The 14,136-nt window shown below is 48.3% G+C and overlaps 1 long non-coding RNA gene across 1 annotated transcript; it reads left to right on the plus strand.

The window, feature by feature from the left end:
* The first annotated feature begins 3,614 nt into the window (after positions 1 to 3,614).
* On the plus strand, positions 3,615 to 5,350 carry LOC123106958 (uncharacterized). Its single transcript, XR_006451559.1, has 2 exons — positions 3,615 to 3,996; positions 5,044 to 5,350. It is a non-coding gene; the product is annotated as an uncharacterized lncRNA (long non-coding RNA).
* Positions 5,351 to 14,136: the final 8,786 nt, after the last annotated feature.

The raw sequence follows: 14,136 nt of genomic DNA on the forward strand, positions 1-14,136 counted from the left end.
AGCTCCGAGGACGGCCTCCTCGTACGCCAGCAGGAAAATCTTCGGGTCCGTCGCGCCGTCGTAGCGCGGCGGCATCTCGGGCCTGAACTTGCGCGGCCACTGCACTTGCCGCAAGGCGGGGGCCAAGGCCCGGAGACCCCTGGCCCCAGTGTCGGCATCCGTAGCTGGAGCGGGCAGCGCGTTGTCCGCCATGAGGGCGGGATGCGATGTCAGGGGAGAGCGGGTCATCAGGAAGGAGGACTTCGGTGCACCCCTACCTGGCGCGCCAAATGTCGGGTTTCAGGTTCCGGCAGACCCTTGAGGTTCGAACACTAGGGTGCACGCGGAGATCTCTCCCGTACCGATCTACGTCTGATCCTCTCGAGCGAACTAAGATGAAAAATAATGAACAACACAAGAGACACGATGTTTATACGGGTTCGGGCCACCATTGTGGTGTAATCCCCTACTCCAGTGTGTGGTGTGGTGAATTGCCTCTGGGGCTGATGATGGACAGTACAAGGGAAGAACAGCCTCGCGAGAGGTGTTCTTGAGTTGGTGCGATGAACTGCTAGGGTGAGTTCATCACCTCTCTCTCTCTCTCTCTGCTAGGGTTCTACCAGATCTCTCGATGTTCTTGGGGTGTCTAGATGTCTAGATGATGTCTACTCTGTGGTGGCTAGCTCTATTTGTAGAGGCCATGGGCCTCTCCCCAAATAATGAGCGGGAAGGGTGCCAACAATTGGCCATTTCAAAGGGGAACATCTAGTACAAGTTATCCTGACCAAAGGTGATCTTCGACTGCCAAAAGCACTGGCGATGACGCCGTCTTGGGCTCCACGGTGACCTCCGTCCTGCCATCCGGCTGGTCTTGGCCTTGTTGCACCGGAATGGTAACCTTCACGTGATGCCTTGGCCTGTGCTTGCCCCCTTTGCACCAAAGGGGAAACAAGGACATTGCGCAGGCCGGCGCCCGCCTGGCGCCCGCCTAGTCTCGATTGTCATGGCTTGCGTCATGGGTTCCTCGCGAGGTACCCCTGCCTTGATCTCTTCGCCTCCTCGCGAGCCTACCTGATGAGGCTGCCTCTGAGGAAGCTTCCTGTCGTCCGCCCCGCGAGGCTTGGCCCCTCGCGAGGGTCTTTGAGCTTGAGCTGATGAAGATGGGCCACGCTGGGCCCCCGCTTGAGCCACGCCGCAGGCCGCAGGCAGGCAAGTTTGGGGACCCCCGTTCCCAGAATGCCGACAAATACACCGCAAAAAAAGATTACATCGAATAGATCTCCACAAGAGAGGGGGATAACATTGTATTGAGATCCAAAAAGAGAGAAGAATCCATCTAGCTAATAACTATGGACCCGTAGGTCTAAGGTAAACTACTCACACTTCATTGGAGGGGCTATGGTGATGATGTAGAAGCCCTCCGTGATCAATGCCCCCTTCGGCGGAGCTCCGGAACAGGCTCCAAGATGGGATCTCGTGGATACAGAAAGTTGCGGCGGTGGAATTAGGGTTTTGGCTCCGTATCTAATCATTTGGGGGTACGTAGGTATATATAGGAGGAAGGAGTATGTCGGTGGAGCAACAGGGGGCCCATGAGGGTGGAGGGCGCGCCTGGGGGGTAGGCGCGCGCCCTACCTCGTGGCCTCCTCCTTTGTTTCTTGACGTAGGGTCCAAGTCTCCTGGATCATGTTCGATGAGAAAATCACGTTTCCGAAGGTTTCATTCCGTTTGGACTCCGTTTGATATTCCTTTTCTTCGAAACCCTAAAATAGGCAAAAAACAACAATTCTGGGCTGGGACTCCGGTTAATAGGTTAGTCCCAAAAATAATATAAAAGTAGATAATAAATCCCAATAATATCCAAAACAGTAGATAATATAGCATGGAGCAATAAAAAATTATAGATACGTTGGAGACGTATCAAGAATGAACTTGCAACTAATGCCAAAAACAGTTGGGCCCAGTTGCGTTAAAAAAACATCAAGACCAGTTGCGAGTCATGGGTAAACTTGCAACTAGATCCATAAAAAGGTTGGTCCCAGTTGCAAGTTAACAATGGACTTGCAAGTGAGGTGAAAAAAATAGTGGTTGGTCCCAGTTGCAAGTTGCAACTAGGCAAAAAAATCGTAATTTTTTTGAATAAATGCCCAAGAATTAAAGCTCTTCATAAAATTCTAAGAATATTCATAAATTTTAATAATTGTTGACAAATTTGAAGAATGTTCGCCAAACAACCCAACCCGCAAAACTGATGGTGTTCTTTTACAAAAAAAACAACAACAGTTACACTCTCTTCCCTAGCCACACAGTCGAATCAAAACAAACAAAAACAAGGGAATAGAAGACACATTGCCAAAGAATAAAGGAAAATGTTTAAAAACAACCGGATGATCGCACTCGATTGTAAGCCCCCTCGAGCGAACGACACGCGTCCCCTACTGGCCCACCCACCGCTTTCTCCTCGTAGCGTTATCTTCACGGGAAAGCTCCCGTCCACAAGTTTTTCTTCTCACAAGCCTTCTTCTTCCTCAGGTGGTGTTACCTCTCCCGACCACCGCCGCCGTTACACACGACTGCTATTACCCTGCTACCTCTCCCAAAAGACACGCTGCAAACTCCTCGTCGCTAACCACCGTCACCCGTTGCCGTATAGCCCGCCCCAACACTGCTACTGCCCTGCTACCTCTCCAAAAAAGCAACATCCATGGAGATCAGCTAGGCGAGCACGGTGTGCTGCAATTGATCAGCGCCTCCGACCGTGGCTGCCGACGCTACGACGGAGCATCGCGCGCGCCCGTCGCTGCTGCATTGGAGCATCGTTGGCACTGTGATGATGACTGCGACGGCCATGGCGGTTGCAACTCCAGCACTGCACTGGAGCTTCGCCGGTGCCGAGACGACGACCGCGACGGGCCGGCCATGGCGTTGCAACTCCGACGCTGCAATGGAGCTTCGCCGAGCTGCTGCCCTCACCCTGTAGGTTTTGCCGCACCGGCGCTACGATGGAGCTTCGCCAGTGCTGCGACGACAACAGGCGATGCTGCAATGAAGCTTCGCCGGAGCTCCAATGAAGCTTCGCTGGTGCGTCAATGAAGCTTCGCCAGAGCTCATCGGCGATGCATCCAAGTTTCTTCGCCACGCTCGGTGTTGCTATGGAGCAGCACCCGGTGGCTTCGATGGTGTGATGCAGCGGTTGCCGACGACTCTTGGAGCTGCGATGCAGCAATTGCCGGCGGCTCGAGTGACGCGAGGTCGCCGATGCAAGGTGCCAGGGGGGTGCTGTCCTGCTTTGCATCAGGCGGCATTGCTCTGTATCAGAATCAGATGGATGGGGATTAGAGAAGAAAGGCCAAGCCTGTGGTGACTCGATCAAACGGCCATCGGTGCAGGATCGAACGGCTGGCTGGGCGGATGGGCCTCTCTACTTGACAAGACAATGATAACGACCGGCACAGAATCACGAGACAATTACAATGATAATGCCGCTTCTAGAACCCCACTCTGCCTAGGAGAACATATCTAGTGGAAACCATACATTTAGAGGAAACATGGAAACCCAAACGTGTGCCGTTGGATTGGATGCGTACGCTGTGAGATGGAAAGAAGTACAATTTGCAAATTGAACCCCGAAAGAATCCTGTAACTAGGTACAGAAACATCCCATGGCGGCTGAGCCGTCCCGTGCCTTTCCCCATGGAGGTATCATCCCGATTCGAAAGGAAAAATCATCCAGATTCGAAATTCTTTCGCTAGGGTTAGGAGACCTGTTGGGAGATGATGCTTCCCTCTGGCAGGATCCCCTCGTTCCGTGCTGGGCTGGCGAGCGTCGAGCGGCGCGGTTAATTCCTCTCCGGCGGTTGTGTCCGGCCAAGCGTGCGAGTCTCCGAGCGTTTCGGGCAGGGCCGGCGAGTGGCGTTCCGGGCAGGGCCAGCGAGCAGCGCTTCTGATTCGTCTCCGGCCAACAGTGCCAGTCCTCCGAGCATTCCCCATCGATGTCATACTAGATCTAATCCCAAGGTATGAGCATCTGTAGTGTTCGTCTTCTGTGCTTTGGCCCGGTGCTCCGAGCATTCCCCATCGATGTCATATTGTCCAGATTTTGGTCTTGTAGAAATTGCGAGGTATAATTCATTTGCTCATAATTATTGTGTGGTACTGTTATAGTACACATCTATGACTATTCATGTGTTGTTGGCTTGCTGCCTGGCGTGTGTGCTCTGTGTAACCATGGCATGCTCTACTGTCTATGAAAATTGTTATTTATCTATAAACTGCTACCCCTACTGTCTAGATGGAATTTAGATGATGATACGTATCTGAATTGAAAATTGTGTCTAGATGGAAGTTATCAAAGAGAAAACTCGAGCTGTGTGTAGGGCTTGTATGCGCTGCTGCAAATTTTGTAGATTAATTATTGTGTGTGTGGTGCTAGTAGTGTGAGTGACAGTGAGAGAAAAATCCTTGATTAATGTATGTGTTTGCCATTGCTACTAGATTAATTATTGGAGGACCATATTTTAAATAATTTAAAGTTCTTAAAAAACTCGAAAACAATTATACGTGATCATATGGATGTATATTGCAGTTGTGTAAAGTTTGGTGACGAAATAAATAAACATGTGAGCTATAGAAAAATGACAAAATGGTGATTTTCAAATAGTGAATAATGCACGCTCAGTTCATCTTTCCAAAAAAAATGATTTTGTCATTTTTGTGTAACTCACATGGTTACTTATTTCAGTATCAAAATTTACACATGTGGAATATACATCCATATAACGATGTTGATTTGTTTTCAGAACATTTTGAAACTTCAAAATATAATTTTGATACTATTCCAAATATCGGGCTTCAATGCACCCGTCCTCCAAATTGACTTTTTGTTGTATGCATAATTATTTGTGTAGTACGACGGGAAATAAGAAATGAGCTGGTTTGGAAAATAATTCTGTTCTTTTTTTTGCTAATAAAGATGACATGCACTACTGTATCTATTTGCATAGATTGTTGTTAAACTCGTTTTAATGTATTATGTATAAAAAAAGTTCAACTCTTATTTTTCAGGTTTTCTGGTGGCAGTAAAGATATATGCAGATTTCAACAACAAAAAAGACTGTTGTTTGGAGTCGTAGTAGTGCACTGATACGTCCTTCTGCGTGTGTACTCGAGTTGTGTGCTCAATGTTTGATGTATAAGTGTGAGATTTACTATGGCTGTTCAGTTAGTGATGTGTCTATCTTGTAACAAAATTCCCTAGCATAATGCGGTTGGAACATTTGCCTTAACTAATGTATGTGTTGTTGAAGCGATGCATGCATTACTGCAAGTGAATTCTGATACTAGTAGACTATATTAAAATTAGCTTCCTTCAGTTTTCTGTTGTCTGGTCTGGGGCATTGACTGTCTGTTCTTTTGGTTTCCCAAATGTGATTTTGTTGGTACAGTTTTGGTATCCATTGAGCTAGTTTTTCAATTTAAATCCAAACGTACATGGCACGCATGTGTTGTGAAGTATAGGCACAGCTAGGGATGGCAATTTTATCCACGGATCTGGATACCCATGGATACCCGACCCGGTTGGGCAAGGGTATGGAGCACATTTTCGCCCATGGGTCCATGGATATGGATACCCACGAACAGCCGGGTTGGGCATGGTTATAGTTTGTGCTCCATGGATATCCAATGGATACTTGTATGACATGTGGGGCCATATGCCAGTGATAGTACAAAGAGCGAATCAACGGGAAATGGCAGGAAATATGCAACTTGTTCCATGAGCTATATGCTGGAGAATCAACCTCTGGTATGTCACACTTAAGGACTCATCGTATTACTTGTTTCCTACTTATGCATGTAGCTTATGTTGTCATTTGTGAGTGAATGATGCTGAGTTAATTTGCTCTTTGAGAAGGCTTCATGCTGACTTTTCTATGCCCATGGATCTCCATGGATATGTGGGTATCCAGTGGGTTTGGACATGGGCACAAGTTTTGCCCATGGATAATTTGGTTGATGGGCAGAGGGTAGGAAAATGGGTCATGGATTGGATTTGGACCAGCTCCACCCGCCTCAAACCCGACCCATTGTCATCCCTAGGCACAGCGCATGGCTTACAAATCCTACTTGGCTGACAAAAAAGTGAAAATAAGGGGCAAGGATGTACGCTGTAATTACTTGTTAGACCTGAGGGTGTACACGTAAAATAGCATCCCTAGTTGCGGGCGTTTTTGTGCAAATAGGGCATAGCAGTTATGATTCTATCTGGTCCATACAAATAGCATCCAACGGGCTAGGCTGAGGTTTCCAGGATTCCATTGAATACGTGGTTTCCACTTGATATTGTCTCCTCTGCCTAGTTACAAGCGTGTTAAAAACATGCATTTTGCAGTCGGGATGTGATGCTTACAGTTACGTGTCTAGTAGTAGACATGTAACTGTCCTCTCGACAAAACGCTTGCACCCTTAAGGAGTCGGGATGAAGCCATGTTTGACAATGGACATGCAACTTTCAAAAAACACGAATTTAAATAAAAAATAAAGAAAAAATAAAAAGGAAAACAACACATTTTAGAAAGGGAACACAAAAAATGTCCATATAACAACATACAGACACACCAGGTTCAATCTGTGGTTGGATGGTTAGGAGGACAGTGATATCCGTAGCCCACTAGGGTTTAAGTCCCAGACTTGATATTGATGCTTGCATTATTTCTGGATTTATTTCAGGCTTCCAGCGATGCTCGTTCAGTGGGAGGAGATGTTTCTGTCGACTACGGAGCGCGCGTGGTAACTTCATAAAATCTCAATATGCTATGCCGGCTTAGTCTTCCAGAGATGCTCATAGGAATAGAATGTGTGTGCGTGCTTTTATAGAGATGAGTATATGCTCGTATATGTGAGCGACTTTAATTTTACTGTGTTCAGAAAACCAATAAACAACCATAAATAAAAAAACACGTCTACAGCGACATAAAATTAGCCAGAAATGAAAAGAGCAATTGACAACTTACAAAAACTCCGCATTTTTACATGGGCTAGATTCTCTCTATCTTTTTTGAACTTGCCAGATTATCTTTTTTTCTTTTATTTTAATTTCTGAGACAAGATTCTATCTTTTATATGTAACGGGAGGGTAAAGAGCTCACGAAATGAGTATGTAAAAAAGAACATTGCCTCCCCATTCTAAATAGAGTAATGCTATACGTACAAACGAGTTACAAAGTTTTACAAATAGAGTTAATTTGATTGGTCAATAAATGAGGAGATGGCCCACCCCCCTGAAAATCGGGGGGGAGGGGGGGGGGAGTTTGTGATTGGTTAGTAGATGGAAAAAATCCTATTCAACATGTAATTACGTGTAATTCTTTGTATGTTTAACATTATTGTTCTAAACAATAATAGCCCACGAGTGCACACACACAACCTGATCCACAAAAAACTGCACATACGGAAAGGGAGCAAATAGCTTAGAAGTACTCGTTGCGTGACTTCCGCAAGGGTCACTTTTGATGGGATTGCCGCATGTTGCGTGGTGGGTGCTCCCTCGACATTTCAGTTTTTTATATTATGTACGCATTTTCAGGTTTTAGATGATACTTTTTGGCTTTTCGATTTTTGTGAGGTTTTCACTAGATTTTTAGACAAAAAAATTCATTCTTTTTTGCGTGAAAAGGATATTTTTTCTAAGAGACACTGATTTACTTCTTATGGAGACACATTTGTGCCTCTCGAAAAAAGAAAAAAATATGTTTTTTGCTTTTACAAAAGACATGGATTTGCTTTCACCAGAGGCTTATCAACATGAGATTTTGTATCAAAGATCTCGACATGAGGGATCAAAGGGTCGAAAAGGTTTGGGATTTAGACATACGGTTAACGTGATAAAACATTTTAAATAAATAAATCTATGAAAAAGAAAAAAAAACTCTCCCGACTGTGACAAGTGACGCACATGGTGCATCGCTTGTCACAACCTAAGGAGATGAGAATGGCCTTTACAAAAAGTACCGCTTAATTAGTGATTTTGACGAAAAAGATGTTATTTTTGTCATTGAGCCGGTCACAGAAAAAGACAACACACCGCAGATGGGCAGGACTGCGGGACGTGCGGTAGTTACATAAATCTTACAACTAGTTTAATCCTATGGTGAAAACCTTAGATGTGATATGCGGTTAAATTTTATCTAGATGAGATTTATCAAATGGGAAAAGCTTTGGTTTAGTCGGTGGATAACTCTAACGCATCGACCGCCTTGTACGTTGTCCGATTCGTATGATCGTGTGGCATGAAGAGCACACACCGTTGTTTGGACCACATAGCATCTTCCTGCCACGTATCACATCCACCACAATAACTAGTGTGTTGCGGGATATGATCTGGATCTCCTCGAGAGCAGTCGTCACGTGTGCTTTGTCTGAGCTTCCCGCCAAGCCGACGCCTTATCGGACGTGGCGCCGCCGCCGCCACCGATCGTTGTCTCTTGGGTAGCCATATATGAGGCCGGGCGAAGGCGCCGCCCACCACCGATCGGCGCCTGCTGGGCAGTCGTGCCTCCGCCGACCTTTTCTGCCGCGTTCCCAAGCATCACCATCTGCCTCCCTATTGCAATTGCAATGGCGAAGTTGCAAATGACGACGACGAACTACAACATGCTCCTATGACATGCATCGGCAACGACCACAATGTTTCTGCACATCATCTTCATTGCCAAATTTTCTGCAACAATACCTACGTTGCAAAAGTTTTCCCGCAACATCATTTATGTTGCAAATAAAGTGAAGACCAAAAAAAATCTGCAACATTATATATGTTGCAGAAGTTTTTCCGCAACATCACTTATGTTGCAAAAAGTGAAGATCAATTTTTTTTTTGCAACATGACATATGTTGCAATTGTTTTTCGCAACACAACCTTTGTTACAAATATTTCTGTGATATGACTTTTCTTGCAAAAGTAGAGAATCAATTGAGCCGCTAGATTGTGCCAGATCTAATGGCCAACGCGTAGCACGGCCCTTATCAAATTCGTATAAATACATAGTCGCGCTGTGTTATTCATGTTGTTTGTTTGACGCCCTAAAACTAATAAGCATAATTACACGTATAACTCACATATCTTAGGAGACTGGGTTTTCTCCCATGCAGGGAAGATACCGTGCATGTCATCATCATTAATTCCATTCTGAGCACATGGGCCCCATCCTATCCCCTGATCTACATTCTTCCTCTCTCCCAAATCCACCCATGCATTTTAAGCTCAGACTCAAATTTGAAAATGTCATAGTTTTCAAACATAAAATTCGCTTCTTACATATTTGTGTTCCTGGCTACGAGATCTTTTCAACAAGACCAACCATGACTATTATTTTATCATTTTTAAATATGATTTTTAAAACTTGATGAAACTACAAAAACTATGATTGTTAGACTTGTTATTTGTTATTTTGCAGAAGTTACTTTCCGTTGTTATTAAACTTACTGATGTGTGCAAGAACACAACGTAGTTATATATCCATGCGAACATCATCATGTAAATACTCTGTACATGTTTCACTGTGTTTAGAAAACTCAAAATTCAAAATTTTCAAAACATATTAAATATTGAACTTGTTGCGAAGATATCATCGAAAGAAATATACACGTTCATATAGATTATTTATCCTGTATTTATTTTAAAAGATATGGTTGTTTGAAGTTTAAGATTTAAAATAAAACTAGTTAATTGCTCGTGCGTTGCTACGGTGGCATAAATATTATGATGGTTTAAAACGTGACGTAATGAATGCCTGTGCGTTGCCACGAAATAACAAAACTACAAATATAGTTGTTCTAATTTGGAATTCTGTGTCAAACATGATGACATTTGTTAATGATTCATAGCAACGGGGGCATAAATATTATAGTGGTTTAAAACGTGACGTAATGAATGCTTGTGCGTTGCCACGAAATAATAAAATAACAAATATAATTGTTCTAATTTAGAATTCTGTGTCAAACATGATGACATTTGTTAGTGACTCATGTAGCCACGCTGACTCTTTCTCTCATTTTCTCTCCTCTTTGACAATCATCATATCGGGGAGGGCGTGGTGTCTTCTCCTTATCTACCGGGCCTCTCATTGAAAGAAGACATGATACATGATTTGACCCTCCCCTTCAACCGTCATTCTCTTCATGATCCCTTACTCTAGCATTGCCGTCGACACTCCTGAAATTTCAGCAAATCTATGAACTGGTCCTTGTGTATTGCGAGAAATGATGGAGAAATGACATAAAAGAAGTGACAGGGTTGACCCTTTCCATAATAAAGGTAAATATTCCTGGAATAATACGACAAGTACATAATTAATAATTTCATCATCAAATATGATATTATTTCTACAATTACAAATGCTTAAACATCAACAAGGTAAGTGTTGCTTCTGATTGAACATCAACAAGTATGTCCATGAGTGGCAGGTCCATGTCCCTCTCCTGGTTGAGCATCTAACCAAAAAAAGTGAGCCGAGTGTGAGAGGAAATAGCTACAACATATATCAGTTGACGAATCGGAATCTATACACATATGACACATTCCAAGCTCTTCATAATAATATTCGTTTACAAAGATAGTAAGGATGGACAAATATGACCGTAGTTGATCCACTAAATATAGTGTTGGATTGACCTAACTCATTCAAAAGCTTGCAACATCAAGGACGAGCGCAGCTGCGGCTTAAATGAAGTTAATGAGGAATATAATTCAATTATAAAAGTTCTTCATGCCACATAGATATACAAGCTGATAAATGATAACAGCTATCATTTCCTACCCAATCAAGTGACATCTAAAAAAACAAAGTATTTCATGCCTCGCATCAAATCTTTCCCGCAAACGAAAAACTTCCTAAGAAAATTCCATGGGTACCCGGCGGTAACCGAATTCAAATTGCGTTAAAAAAAATCGAGCGGTATTTCCTCGGAATTTCACGGTAACCATGGTATCCGCGTTTCTCGCCCAACCTCAGTATTTTCTTGGGATTCGATAGCCAAAATGTTGGCACCCATCAGCCTATGACCATCAGTGCACTTCCATCATATTCCTAATTCTATGAAAAGAATATACAGACGTGCCCAACTCACAATGGGCATCTATTCTTTTCGGGAAAAGGCAGGCTACATTGTTATGACCGGTTTAGCTTATAACCAGAGGAGGCCCACTGGGCAGTAGTTAGGGGCTTGGCCCATAAGTTATCTTAGGTTAATTATTATGCAAGTTATCTAGGTTATAAATATAGGCTGTAAGACTCTATTCGGAATTAAGCAATAAAGATATTTCTTATCCCTATTGCCCGGCTCCTCTGCTGCGCCAGCCCTAGTCGCCGCCGCCCTTCTCCTTCCTCGTGACGGCGCCAACTCGCCGACGCACACGCCCTCGCCCCCAACCTCCGTTGTTCTGCCCTTATAATTTTAGGAGTAGAGCCGGTAGGAACCCTAGTCCTATCAATTTGGTAATTAGAGACCAAGTTCCGACCATGTCGCTGCCACCACCACCGCCGGCGCTTTCCAGCGGCTCCACCGCGCCGATGCTGCCGGCGCCGTCCCTCACCGCGCCAACGACATCCGCCGCCGGATCAACCGCGCTGGCGAGCCCCGTCTCCACCGCGACCCCGGCCGCGCCGTCCTCCACGATTCCTCCCGCGCCACCGTTGTCCGCCGTCTTCACACCGGAGCAGGTCACGGCCACCCTGCGGGACCTTGTCACCGCCGTCGAGAACCTCCACCTGCAGCAGCAGCAGCAGTACGCGGCCGGGCCCTACATGCCCCTGCCGACGGCGCCCGCTGCCGCCTACGGCCACCCGTCGTGGCCGCCCCAGGGCATCTCTCCGTACGGTGCGCCCCTCTGGCCCTTGGCGCCGACGCCGTCCTCGGGCCCCTGGCCACTACAGCAGATGCCGCAGGCGACGACCACCGGACCGCTGCAGCCATTCTCCGCACCGACCTGCACCGGGCAACCCCTGCTGCCGTTTCCAGCGGGACACCCCGGCGGGACTACGCCGGCCGCGGGCCCTCTGTGGTACTTGCAGCCACCCCCTCCCACGGCCACCGACGCCCCCGGCCACCCCCCGCCACCGATGCTACAACCACCGGCACCTCCCCTGCCTAGCTCGGGGGGCACCCTCGCCGACCGGCCTCCCGATTCATCAGGTCCAGTTCCCGCCCTCCCCGTTGCCACTTCTAGCGTGGGCGGCTGGGGCTTCGCCGTCGCCAGTCTACACCACGGCCCCCGAGCAACCGACTCCGTTTCCACAGTTCGGGGGGCCATCGGGTTCCATCGGTCCCTACCTGGAGTACTCCGACCAGGCGCCACCTGCCTCGCTGCTCCGCACCTCCGAGCCAACTCGACACGGTGTTGCCGCCCAGGCACCGCCTCGGTTCGCCAAGATCGACTTCGCCACTTATGACGACACGGAGGACCCCCTCAACTGGCTCAACCAGTGCGACCAGTTCTTTCGCGGGCAGCGCACACTCGCTTCAGAGCGGACCTGGTTTGCCTCGTATCACCTCCGCGGCGCGGCATGGACGTGGTACTACGCTCTTGAGCAGGACGAGGGTGCCATGCCTACTTGGGAGCGCTTCTGCGAGCTCTGCCTCCTTCGTTTTGGGCCCCCGGTTCGCGAGAGCCGACTGTCGGAGCTCGATCGCCTTCCCTTCACCTCTACGGTGCAGGACTTCGCCGACCGCTTCCAGGCCTTGGCGTGCCATGCATCAGGCGTGACGGCGCAGCAGCGCGCCGACCTCTTTGTTGGTGGCCCTTAGGATCTCCAGACGGCCATGTATTACGCCATGGCCTTCGGGGCTCGTGCCCAGACCATGCTTTCGGCTGCCCCGGCCCGAGGAGGCCGGCAGACCAGCCGCCTGCCCCCGGCCACACAGACGCCCACTACCTCGGCCACGACGCGCCCCTTCCGGTGCCTCTCTCCGGCGGAGCAGATGGAGCGGCGGCGCCAGGGCCTCTGCTTTAACTGTGACGAGCCCTACACGCTGACACATGTGTGCCCGTGCCTCTTCTACTTGGAGATGGTCGACTTCACCGAGGGCGATGCTTTGGCCGATGAGGCCGCGACACTACCACCCCCAGCGGCGGCTGAGGGCGCACCCACGGCTGCCCCGGCTACGACCCTCATGGTCTCCCTCCACGCGCTCGCCGGGATCCGTGACGAGCGGACCATGCTCTTGCCAGTGACGATCCACGGCGAGCTCTTGGTGGCCTTGGTGGATACATGCTCCACCCATAACTTCCTGCCCGAGGCTACCATGTGTCGCTTAGCACTTGAGCCGACAGGCGGGGAGCAACTCTGGGTCACGGTGGCCAACGGCGATCGCCTCCGGTGTCATGGCCTCGCACGGGACGTCCCCATCACCATCGGCGGGGAACACTTCTCCATCACCTGTGCGGGCATCGACTTGGGCTGCTTCGACTTCATCCTTGCCGTCGACTTCTTACGGACTCTCGGTCCCATTCTTTGGGACTTCGACGCGCTGACGATGACCTTCTGGCGCCTGGGCCGCCGCATTCAGTGGGACGGCGTTGGGGGCACCACGCCCGCACCACCTCGGCTTTAGCTGGACGCAGCCACCTCCGAGGCCGAGCATCCGCTCTTGGAGAACCTTCTGCAGCAGCACGGCGACCTCTTCACCGAGCCGCAGGGTCTTCCGCCCGCCCGAGCCTATGATCACCGTATACATCTCTTACCAAGCTCTGCGCCGGTGGCGGTGCGTCCTTACCGCTACCCGCAGCTGCAGAAGGATGAGTTGGAGCGGCAGTGTGCGCTTATGCTCGTGGCAAGCATCATCCGGATCTCCACCTCGCCGTTTACCGCGCCAGTGCTTCTTGTCCGCAAGTCGGATGGCACGTGGCATTTCTGCATCGACTACCGTGCCCTTAATGCTATTACGTTTAAGGACAAGTTCCCTATTCCGGTGGTTGATGAGCTCCTGGATGAGCTACACAGGGCGCGGTTCCTCACCAAGCTCGATCTCCGGTCGGGGTACCACCAGGTGCGCATGCACCCATATGACATCGCCAAGATGGCGTTTCGGACTCAGCATGGCCACTTCGAGTTCTTAGTGATGCCCTTCGGCCTCACCAATGCCCCGACAACCTTCCATGATTTG

Source organism: Triticum aestivum, chromosome 5A (assembly GCF_018294505.1).
Source record: "Triticum aestivum cultivar Chinese Spring chromosome 5A, IWGSC CS RefSeq v2.1, whole genome shotgun sequence".
Lineage (NCBI taxonomy): Eukaryota > Viridiplantae > Streptophyta > Magnoliopsida > Poales > Poaceae > Triticum > Triticum aestivum.